Here is a 12395-nt window from a genome sequence, read left to right as displayed (position 1 = left end):
TTGACCAAGTGCTATGACACCTAAATAAAGACACCTTTAATGACCAAACTTAACCTTAACCCATCCGGAAAAGAAAAAAAAATTTGTTTGAAATTTGCTTTATTTTTTTTAAAAAAAAAAAGTATGGGAGGATATCATCCGACTTACTCCAAAAAAAACGAAATAAAAAAGACGACACAAGAGCACCCTAAAGTACGGTCATGAAATGGTGCACGAATAACGGAAAAGTGTGTGAACACGACATGTTAGTGATTAAGTGAAGGTTATGGACACATGTTATGACCGTACAACTAGACTGGACACCAAACCAAACATACAAACCACATAAGCTTGCACAAAGACAAAAAAAAGCTGACTGGACAATCCTCCTGGGCACCGTGTTGAAAGGAATGGTGTCCTTCGAACAAGTGTACTATTCCGTTAGTGGGTTCAAAATTATTAGAAAGCTAATATATTCAGTAAGTTCAAGTGATCAGAATGCCTGGGTGGAGGCTGCTTCCGTTCAGTAATATTAATGCATAATTAATATTACAGCTTAATCTTGACTGAACCCTTCGAGTCACACCCAAGCAACTAACAAACCGAAGTGACTAATTAATTATGAATTAATTAATAAGTCAACCGAGTAATTAATATTTAGACGTCGGGAATTCGAGCTTAGAGCGTCGAAATCGAACGTCAAAAGTTGAGTCGAAAAATAGTAAAAGACTAGACATGAAAATAAAAATAAATCAACAAACACAAAAATACCCCTAGCATCGGAATGCCCCGAGCAAACCGAGTGCTAGGGGCATATGACCTAGCATGGTGGCTAGTATGTGCACCAAGCCGAGCTTAGGCTGGCTGGTGCGTGCTAGCGCACCGATTCTAGCATCACAAGGCTAGCCGCGCCAACCGCAGCAGCTAGCAGCCCCCACGCTTGTGCTGGGCCTGCTGGGCGAGGCAACCACGGACAAGGTAACCCACCTTGGGTGCCTTGATGCCCAAGGGTGGGTGCCATGTGGCGCGAATTGAGAGGAGCTTGTGTGTTGGCCGGTTTTTAGAGAGGGAGTGGGGAGAAAGTTTGGTCCCCCCCTCCTTCAAATGGTCCTCACCTAACCTCTCACATGAGCTTGCCACTTGTTGATTTATTACTAGTTTGATTATTCATTTTATTTTACCTTTAAAATATAATGAAAAAATCAAATTCTCCCACATTGATGGGAAAGCTTTTCACTCTCTTATTTTCCCTATAAATACCCAAGTTGGGGTATTGGGAAAATTACTTGAGTGAGAGTTGAAAAAGGCATCACCATTGTGAAAACCTTTGAACTCATTAATCACTCGGGTTTTTGGTCGGGCCTTGCCAACTCCAGGGCATTGGACCATTTTCGATGGTCGAGTTGTGGGTGGACTATCGTTGGAGGCCGTCGTATTTTCGAGGCTTGCTTTCGAAGTAAGAGCCCATTCTGTTTGGGCGAAGCACACCCCAAAGGTAATTATATTGTCTTAATCTTGTGATTAATTTATTTATGCTTTATAGTTTTATTAATTGTGAGTGGTTCTTTGGGTTGGGGTTGTTTCCGCGCTAAGTTGGACTTACCAAACCCCAACAGCAGTATTGGAGCCTCGCTCGTTTATTTATAAAATCTTAATATTTTTTCAAGGTGTTTTTTATGGCTTAATTTTCTGGTCTTGAAGTGCTAATTAGATTAGTAGCTCGTTTTATTTATTTTAACCTCGTATAAAAGCTATCATCATCCCCGAACCCAGATTTCGACCCAAAAATAGTGAATTTTGGGTGGAAAATGTGTTATGGTAATGGTTTTAAACTTCCAAGGAACGGTTTTTAGCCAATATACGACCAAAAATGTACTTTTTGGGGGATTTTTCGTTTTTACGAAATTTTTTAATTCTTTCTAACCTTGAAAATTAATTGCATATTTATGGTGGTTATGTAATTGGCTCAATACATATTTTATATACAATTTTAAACCTCTTTAGGCATGATTACTTGGTAGTAATTTGTGCTTGAAAGTTTGGTTTTATTTTTCACATAATTGCGAACTAATTGCATTAAGTGTGAAATTAGTGTTCTTTGAGGCTTCCAAGTATTAAAGATTCAATCTTTAATTATGTGAAGTGATTGAAACTTTATGTTACTAAATTCCATGAATTTTTGTTAAACTTTGTTGATTTAATCATTTTTTTAGTTGATTGGAATCATAAAGTTTGAAACTTTGTGATAGAAAATTGTTTATCTTCACATTGGAAGATATAAGTTTTCAAGGATTCACAAGTATTAAAGTTGGAATCTTTAATTGAACCTAAGTTTATATTTTTCCAACTCCCTCTAACTTTGTCAAAATCTCAAGTTTAATTTTAATTGATTAAATTAAAAGTGAGAAAATGCTTTATTTATGTTGTTGCACCAAGCTAAACCAATTTAATTAAGAATGGTTCTTGGAATTATTTTGGTTGGATGCACTTTGATAATTTTATTATAAGTTAGACTTGTTTAAATTTTTATTTTGCTCAATGAATCAGTTCTAAACTTAATTTAGAATTAATATTTATATCACGCAAAATTGGGATCAAAATCTTGAGGCTATGGCACGCAAAACAAGACAAGAACATCACTTGGCGAGCCGGGCTGCATAGCAGCCCGCATGTGGCTGCCAAGGATGCTGCCCGTGCTTGCGCGCAAGCCATGTGCGTGGCTGCTGCTTGCTGCCAGAAGCATGGCGCGCCAGCAAGCACCAAGCAGCAGCATGGTGTTGTGCGCGCTGTGCGTGCTTCCTTGCTTGGCTGGCCATGGCTTGTACAAGCACGAGCATATTGGTGCGTGGCTTGGGACTTAGTGCATGCGTCGTTTAATAGGGAATATGCGTAGACGTTACTTGCGAAGCAATGTAGTGCAATGAGTTTGTACAACATGGCCATCAAGGGCCACGTTATTGATGTGTGAAAGTTTGCTGATGTGGGCGGTGTAACGCTTAGCGACATCGGGCCGACTCCCACGTTCATTGAGCATCTAACGGTTGTGCGGAATGTGAGCACTCCATGTCTTAGTGCTAGGCATTTAGACATTTTGGACTACGTAATTTTTTGCTTAAATTGCCGTTTTACTTATTTTATTAATCTAATTTGGTTTTAATTACTTTAGTAAATTAAATTTTAGAGGCTAGGCCTCGGTTTTGAGCGGAATTGGCAAAATTTATTTTGACAAATTTTGGTTTTACCGGCTTAATTAATTGGATTAATTGAGTTGGATGCAGAATTTAGTGGGAGCTTCAAATTTTAATTGCGCTTATTTACATAACCGGTTAAAACAACTTTGACTAGTATTAATTAGGCGTGTTAATTGGATTAACCACCTAGATTAGTTACTAGTTCACGCGTGTTTATGCATTATTACTTGTTTATCGTTGTAAAATGCATGGGCCATTCACAAATAGTGAATGGATGAATGGAATGTATATTCTCTCACGGGTTTTATGAAATGGTAACTAGTGGGGCCCGATTAGGATAGAAAATACGGACTGCGATCCGTGATGTATTTTTGTAAATCTTAATACGGTCTGCGCACCGTTGAGTATTTTTGTACCTTAATATTTAGATTAGTCCTAATCTTAGATACTAGTAGTTGCATTTAATTATGGTCAAGTCTTGGAAGACGAAGCCATGAAGTTGCAAATGAAGACCTTTTGAAGATTTGAAGATCTCAAGGGGTCATGCTAGTTGTCGAATGCATCTATTTTTATGTTTTTCGATAAATATATATGTTTATGTATATGAATTATATGTTAGATCCATGTTTAGGATTTCGAATGTTGTGATGATTAATTAAGTTCACTTAAATTAACCAATATAGAAACCATAGGTCCCTAAATATTGAGTAAAACTTGTCATTCCAAAACAACACTTACCAACCGAACGAGGGTAGTGGTGGGCTACGCCAAAGCGAGGCATCACTACCTCTCCTAGTAGCGTAAGGCATACCGGGTATGCAAGTTGGTTTTGGTTGTACTCAACGATATGAGTGATGGAGTCCTAACATATCGTGGCAAAGTGAATAAATTGTTGAGAGAGCATTAGATGCGACGATTTATTTAACAAAGAGTGGCTTGGAGCCATTAGCAAAGCGTTGCTTACCTTAGGAGATTGAGTGTTAAGACAAGCCAAAGCATGCTTAACCACTCTTTGTTTCATCGGATCTTGGAATCGACTTATTCTCACCCAAAATGGGGACAATTTTAATGCGTGGATAAGACGTTTAATAAGACATAAGATTTGCATCGATACCTCTTAATTTTCAAACTTATGATGTATTTACTTGATTAATGGTTATACTTTGCACTTATATATATATAATATTCTAAATCAAATAATATTGTTTCCATGATTGGTAAAAGAAATCTTTGAGAATGGTTCTCAAAGAAAAGTAAAGCATTTCTGAAATACAATTCTCATAAATGACTTTTACAACGAAGTCCGAAAGGACGGTTGGACGTCATGTATTCAAAATTCTATGTAGTTTTGATAAAACATGAAATATTGAGTTGTAATCTCAAATTATCATGTATTCAAAATACTAGGACTCATTGATGTAGTAATTCAAGCGTGAATTAAAAGAAAAGATAGAACTTTGTTTTACGGTGCATTAGATGATTAATTATGCCTAACAAAGTATAAAAGTCAAAGACTCTTAAAGAAATGGTTCTTAAAAGATTATGAGATAAAGTATGATAAGAAATATAAGAAACGAGGAACGAAGAAAAGGAATAAGATTCCATTTCAAACCATGAATTCATGTTATTATAGTTAACTTAGCAATTCGTTATCTTCACAAGTATTGGATACTGCTTGAGTGTTCTACTTTGAAAGTGACCTCAAACTATTGAAGATAAGCTAAGTTATCGACTTACAAGATAAGAATGAAGCAAGTGGTGCTTTATCATTTGTAAGGACGTATGCTTTGTTTAAGGACCTTAAAGCTAAGGCTAGAACAAATAAATGGTTATTGTGTTCCATAATCAGCAATTGATCCGTTTACACACGGAAATACTCACATTCAAAGCAATGAGCAATAATTGCAAATTTATTTGAATGGCATGGTTGTCTAAACCAAGAGTCAAGAATGCTTGATTATAAACAAACATTATCTTGATAAACTAACAAAAGCTCAAATTCATGGGCATGATTTGCGTTTCGAACATCTTTAGCAATGTCACATCGACAAGAACGTACTCAAGGCTCAATAAGATAGGCTCTTGATAGTTGATCGATTCGGAATCGTTCTAAGACAAGCAAGTCTTACTTGTTGAAACCGATAAATTAAAGAGCTATTGTTCAACTTGACCTTGAATAGTTCAAGAGTTCAGTGAAGTACAGAATCGACTTGGCAAGATATCAAAACGTCTAGATTACACCGAGCGATGTTTTCTTGAGCCAAGCATGACCATCACAAAGTTATGAAATTGAAATTTTCATAAATAACTCCATAAAGTTCACGGAGACCTCGATGCCATTTAAAAATGACGCGAACAATGATGGAGCACATCCCTTCCTATAAAGTTCTTAAGATTTGCACGAAGGACTAATGTTACACTAAATAAAATGTCGAAGCTAAGAAAGGACACCATATTCAGTTATGGATAGAATTATCTTCTAAATGTCTTTTCAACTATATGTCTAAAACTCTTAGCCACAGTGGGAGCTCAATGACTCATTAAAGGCTATGATAGCTCAAGTGGGAGCTAACTGTTTGTTTCACAATGAACTTTTACCCAAATATAATATACATGTCTCTTTGTCAGCATTCAAGTGAGACTACGGGCATTACCTCCACAACCTAATTGAGAACTAGTGTTTGTTGCTCTAAGTGGTGTCTTTCTGGAAAGTAACACGTTTCCAAAACGACAAGTGGGAGGAAAATGAACTCGATGACTATCGAGCTTAGCAACAAACTAGAACTGAGAATCTCGGAAGACCTTAAAAGGGATTCGTGAGAATACTTGATCAAGAATTCTCAAAAGGACTTTACAAGTGCCTTAAAAGAGAATTCATTACTGCAATTGCCCTGTATAGGTATAGAATTCACTAAAGGCTTGGGTTGAATCCTATAAATTTTCTATTAAGTTAGAAATAAACCTAAGACTTACAAGAATACTATTTACTATTAGATAGTAAAGGAATAATGTCTTGTAAGATAGCTACGATAAATCCAAATTCCGAATAATTGTTTGAGGCCATGAAAATCCGAACCAGACCCCATGTTTGAAAATCATGTTTGAAACTTGATTAATTTGCATAGAGGGTGAAAGACCCATTGATTGTAAATAAGTTTTTAAGTAGAAAACTAACAAATGTGGAAATGTATATGCATACATAGCTAGATTGGTTGAAAAGGATACAATTAAATTCACGGAGTTGATTTTAATAAAAACCTATTCACCAATCAGAATGTTAAAGTCTTTTCGTGATTGTTTTAGCAAAATTTCTCATATGAAATATGGAAAAATAGATACCAAAACCGCCTTCCTAAAATAGGATTTTGGAAGTGACTTTGAAAATAGTCTAAGGGTTTTGAAAATCTAAATAAATTCTAGATTTAAAAGAAAGCTTAAGGAATCCGTCATGGGATTAAAGGAAGCATTGCATATAGGAATCAAAACGTGTTTTCTCATAAAGTTAATAAGAGGATTGGCTTATGGAGAAACATAAAAATTCTCATGAATAAGAAGTTTAATGGGAGCAAAAGTAAAGGTCCAACGAGAAGTTTACGAACACTCTGTTGTGAAATAACTATCAAATGCTAAATTCTTAGATTTGAAAGTATTTTCAACAATGGACCAAACAAAAGACGATACTTAGTACGTATTGGGTATTAAGTTCAATTGTATAGACTTAATAAAATGTTTGAACGTGTAAAGGAGTTTACCGTGTTAAACATGAATTGAAGGACTTTGAAAGACTTTCAACCCGTATGTATAAAACTAAGTAAATGTTTGAACTAAGTATAATCTAGGCTAAATACTAAGTCAAACATGAAAGACTCTAATAGAGACTTTCAACCATATCACACAGCAAACTGTTTAGCAAAGACTCAGTGAAACTGAAGATCTAAAATGACAAATTGATTGAATAAGATTGAGAATTACTTTGCAATTTAATCCATCATGTACGCTGTGATATGGAATCGTCGCACGACTTACTTGCTTAGAGCATTTGAAGTATGTATGTGGTACCAATCAACCTGAATCTATGTAATAAATCGTTAGATTATGGCCAAGAACATCAAAATTACTTGAATAAGTAACAGGATGAGTTCTTGACTTGTGGAAACAAATACGATATGAGAATTGATGTTGCAATCACAAACCTTAACAAGGATTAGATCCTTAACAAGGAAGCCATTTATAAGCACGAGCTAACAATAAATCGTTGCTTGAGAATGGTAACATGGACGTGGATCCATGCGTAATGTGCATGAATTTAACGAAAATTTCCATGATCAGAAGTGATTAGGGTATCCCAAATCATTGTGAGCCGTTTGGAATGAAACCCAAGCAAAGCATCATCAGGAATTCTACTAAAATATATGTTGAGAATATTGTTGCCTTAATGGCGATAATAAAGAAGATGTTCTATGGAAAGTTCATTGCTGAACGTTAATGATTGTTGGTCGTCAAGTTGAAGGTCTCAATCATGAAAATGAGTGGGAGCCATCACTTGGACTATAAATCCTAAATCACATATAATCCATGACACTCTCAAATTTTATCATCTTATTATGAAAGTGATCAGTAATGAAGATGCTAAGATTAGTAAAGTAATTATAACTAAACCTATGCAATGAGTGAACGAAAACATTTACAATTGCATGAAAGAAATCAAGCATATTAGATATGGGTGTGATTTCTATAATGTTTTATAAAGAGTGATACTCTTAAAACATTCGAAAAAACCATTTATCATAAGATGACCCATTCAGGTTTTGGAGTAATTTAAAATTTCATGTAATTTTATCACTCCGTTTGCTATTTAATTGTGGTTTAGAATTAAATAATGAGTCCATTAGATTCATGGAATATTCAAAATAGGGTAACAAGACTAGTCTTGGTAAGGAAACACCTATTAAGTGAACATTGAATATTATAATCGAAAATTATCTCTAATCAAGGTCATTTAAACAATGGACGATTAATGACAAATTGAGATTAGTATGTAGTCTGATTCATAGCACCGTTTCTTGTGCTACGAGGACATGATTGTCATAAATCATTTGCACTGGTATTAGTTTAGAACCATACTGGATCGTCCTATGAGAATACTTTAAGAGATTAAAAATCGTCATAAGTATACTTCTCATTATGGCTATCGGAACCTATTTCCTCGACCATGAGTATTGTGAGTTCTCTTGTTTGAGTACTAGTCCGCTTTAATGTTGTCAAACGTCTGCCGCAATAGGGGATTATAACGGCAACACTTGGGCGGCTAGGTCCTCTAAGTAAGAGGAGCTACATTACAAGACTGGGAATGTCCCCCTAGTAAAATAGGGAATGTGTCTTTGTTGTATACAAGGCCTCTTTTAGAGCGAGACTGTAAAAATGAATGACCGTGCTTGGATGGATTTTGGAAATCATCAGTTTATTGACAGTCGGACTCGGAATCAAGAAACACTTCTCGAAGTAATAAGGATGACGAAATAATCTTACCTTATAGTTCATGAAGAGACATTAAGTGACATAGGAAAAAGGTTATACACTAAATGCGCACTTGTTCGGAAGGACAAGTGGGAGATTGAAAGGAACGGTGTCCTTCGAACAAGTGTACTATTCCGTTAGTAGGTTCAGAATTATTAGAAAGATAATTTATTCATTAAGGTAAAGTGATCGGAATGCCTGGGTGAAGGCCGCTTTTAAACAGTAATATTAATGCATAATTAATATTACAGCCTAATCTTGACTGAACCCTTCGGGTCACACCCAAGCAACTAACGAACCGAAGCAACTAATTAATTATTAATTAATTAATAAGTCAACCGAGTAATTAATATTTAGACGTTGGGAATTCGAGCTTAGAGCGTCCAAATCGAAAGTCGATAGTCGAGTCAAAAAATAGTAAAAGACGAGATATGAAAATAATAATAAATCAACAAAGACCAAAATACCCCTATCATCGGAATTCCTCGAGCAAACCAAGTGCTAGGGGCATATGACCTAGCATGGTGGCTAGCATGCGCACCAAGCCGAGCCTAGGTTGGATGGTGCGTGCTAGCGCACCAATGCCAGCATCGCAAGGCTAGCCGTGCCAACCGTAGTAGCTAGCTGCAGCATGGCTGGGCCAATGTGTGCTGCCAATCATTGCTGGGCCAAGGCGTAAGGCCAGCAGCAGCTCGCATCCTTGGTACGTGGCTCACTGGCTGAGAGCGCAAGCAGCCCGCACAAGCATGCTGGGCTTGCTGGCTGGCAGTGCTAACAGCTCACACGCTTGTGCTGGGCCTGCTGGGCGAGGCAGCCACGGACAAGGCAGCCCACCCTGGGTGCCTTGATGCCCAAGGATGGGTGCCACGTGGCGCGAATTGAGAGGAGCTTGAAGGGGTGTGTTGGCCGGTTTTTGGAGAGGGAGTAGGGAGCAAGTTTGGTTCCCCCTTCCTCCAAATGGTCCTCACCTAACCTCTCACATGAGCTTGCCACTTGTTGATTTATTACTAGTTTGATTATTAACTTTATTTTATCTTTAAAATAAAATGAAAAAAATTAAATTCTACCACATTGATGGGAGAGCTTTTCACTCTCTTATTTTCCCTATAAATACCCAAGTTGGGTTATTGGGAAAATTACTTGAGTGAGAGTTGAAAAAGGCATCACCATTGTGAAAACCTTTGAACTTATTAATCACTAGGGTTTTTGGTTGGGCCTTGCTAACTCCAAGGCATTGGACCATTTTCGGTGGTCAAGTTGCGGGTGGACTATCGTTGGAGGCCGTCGTATTTTCGAGGTTTGCTTTCGAAGTAAGAGCTCGTTCTGTTTGGGCGAAGCCCGCTCCAAAGGTAATTATCTTGTCTTAATCTTGTGATTAATGTATTTATGCTTTATGGTTTTATTAATTAGTGGTTCTTTGAGTCGGGGTTGTTTCCGCGGTAAGTTGGACTTACCAAACCCCAACACGTGTCACGGTGCTAGCTGTCCTGACATGGTACAGTGCACCGTCAGATGGGACAAAGCACTGTGTCACGGCATTCCACACCATGGCGCGGTAGACCTGCCATGACACAGTGCACAATTCCAGGCCTTAATTCGCATAATTTCAAGGTTTTAATCAATTTTTAGCCCATGCTAATTACTATGTGGAAATAAAAACCCTTTGCATGGGTTAAACAAAAAGAGCAAACACATGAAGGTTAGCACCAAATAAACCATGTAGCATTTGTTCACGATGTAAAAAGAGTTTGCAACCTAAGGTCAAGATCTATGTTCAACTATTGGTAAAGCTTTGGGTGTCAAAAAGGGTACCATGGTTAAGAGTTTGGACACATTAGCAAGGCAGCATCCCTTGAGGGTCTATGCCAATGGGCGGCTCCGTGAGTTCGTGATGAAATCGAATTCGACTCTATGGTTTGGGTGGATTTAATAACTCGGATGAACCCTTATTGCCATGAGCATTTTTTGGTTGATAGAGCTTAAATCCCCCGGACTGATTTTAGGACTACCGTGACACGGCAAAGAGCACCTTGCCACTGTGCTGTACACCGTTAAACGGTGTACTGCACCGTTACACGGCAGATTCTGCCGTGACACGACAGTTAGAAAATCTAACTTCTGCCTGTTTTCTTTCGTACGCAATCAAGTTATTCAATTTTTCCTACAAGATAGACCTCAATGCGACATTAAAACGTCTATGCCTATGCAAATATTCCGAATTAATCACAGGAATATTTTTCATGAATCTTTCAAGTCTCATTCACTCATCTTAATTAAATACCGAACGCTCAAATCGATAAGTAACCAAGAATCCTCCCTAGTGGAGTCACCAAATTGTAGGCGTCGCTCGAAGTGCGCATACGTTAAAGCATGTGTGAATATGCTTGACACTCATAGGAAGTGGGAATTGACATATATAATTAGGGACAAGGAAAGTAGGGAGCCGCCAACAAGTTTTTAAGGAACTTGTAAACCGTTCACGGATCACGAAAGGTAATCACGATAAGGGACAACAAAAGGCAACAACGATTGACTTGTGAAGGTTACACCCCTTTCATAATCCATAAGATTACTAACTCCATATGGTTCAGAATCACAAAAGGAGGATCGGGGATGATGGTACGAAGTGAATCATGGAGTCACATTCGCCCGTATTGGCCTTTACTCGATTCATATAGTGAAAAGTGATTCCTGTGATCTCAAAGGCATACAAACAAAAATTCAATTGCTCCAAACTATTATTAGGCTAAATTGGTTGAATATTAATGCAACACATATTTCTAAATATTTGTGATCACTTGAATTAATAACAAGATTAAAAAGGAACCTAAATCGGTTGTCCAAATTTTCTTATTAGGCATGATTTTCTATTACATATTCCCTTTAACATGCAATATGGCGATCAATAAATATAATAAAATAAACATTAATATTGGAAGCAATTTAACAATAACTCCAACAATATAAAATCGTTAGAAAAATAATAGAAATAAGAAGAACATAATTCTTACATTGATTCTGTTTGCTTGCAACTATAAATAATAAACGAGTTAGTAACTTCAAGGAAATAATAATAAAACAATAATTAAATTAAATTAAATTAAATAGAGTTGATTTGGGGCCAAACCCTCAAACAGTTTTACTTTTCAGCCTTGGCTTAAGGACAGAACCACGAGTAAAGTATGGACTCCGTGGAGTGCTTGAAGAGGGAGTTTTGAAAGAAGAAGGGTAGGCTAGAGCATAGAGGAGAGAAAAATAGAGAATTAATTCCTGCCCCGTACATCAGAAATGAGGGGGTATTTATAGAAAAAATGTGCTGAGAGAACACACAGAACCCTCAAAAGATAAAAACCTTAAAATATTGCACCGTGACACGATGTCTGGCACCGTCAGACGAGACAAATGCTCGTGACACGGTGGACAGCTGTGTGACGCGGGAAATATTTAGGGTACGGGGAATAAAACGCGTGAATGGTTTACGCGGAAAGGACACTAAATTACCCCATGTCAAAGTAGATGCACTGTGTCACGGGGAATCCCATCGTCAGACGCAGCAAATTATCGTGACACGGTGAACAATTGCCGTGATGCGGGAGCCTTTAGTCCGTTTTTCCGCCTAAATTCATTTTTAACCCTAATTTCGTTCAGCATTTTTAAGTGCTGATTGATAATTTCGGGCCATTTCAGATTTATTACTATTAATTGGGC

This window comes from Chenopodium album, chromosome 9 (genome assembly GCF_948465745.1).
Source record: "Chenopodium album chromosome 9, dcCheAlbu1.1, whole genome shotgun sequence".
NCBI classification, from domain to species: Eukaryota; Viridiplantae; Streptophyta; class Magnoliopsida; order Caryophyllales; family Amaranthaceae; genus Chenopodium; species Chenopodium album.
This window is presented reverse-complemented; position numbering follows the sequence as displayed.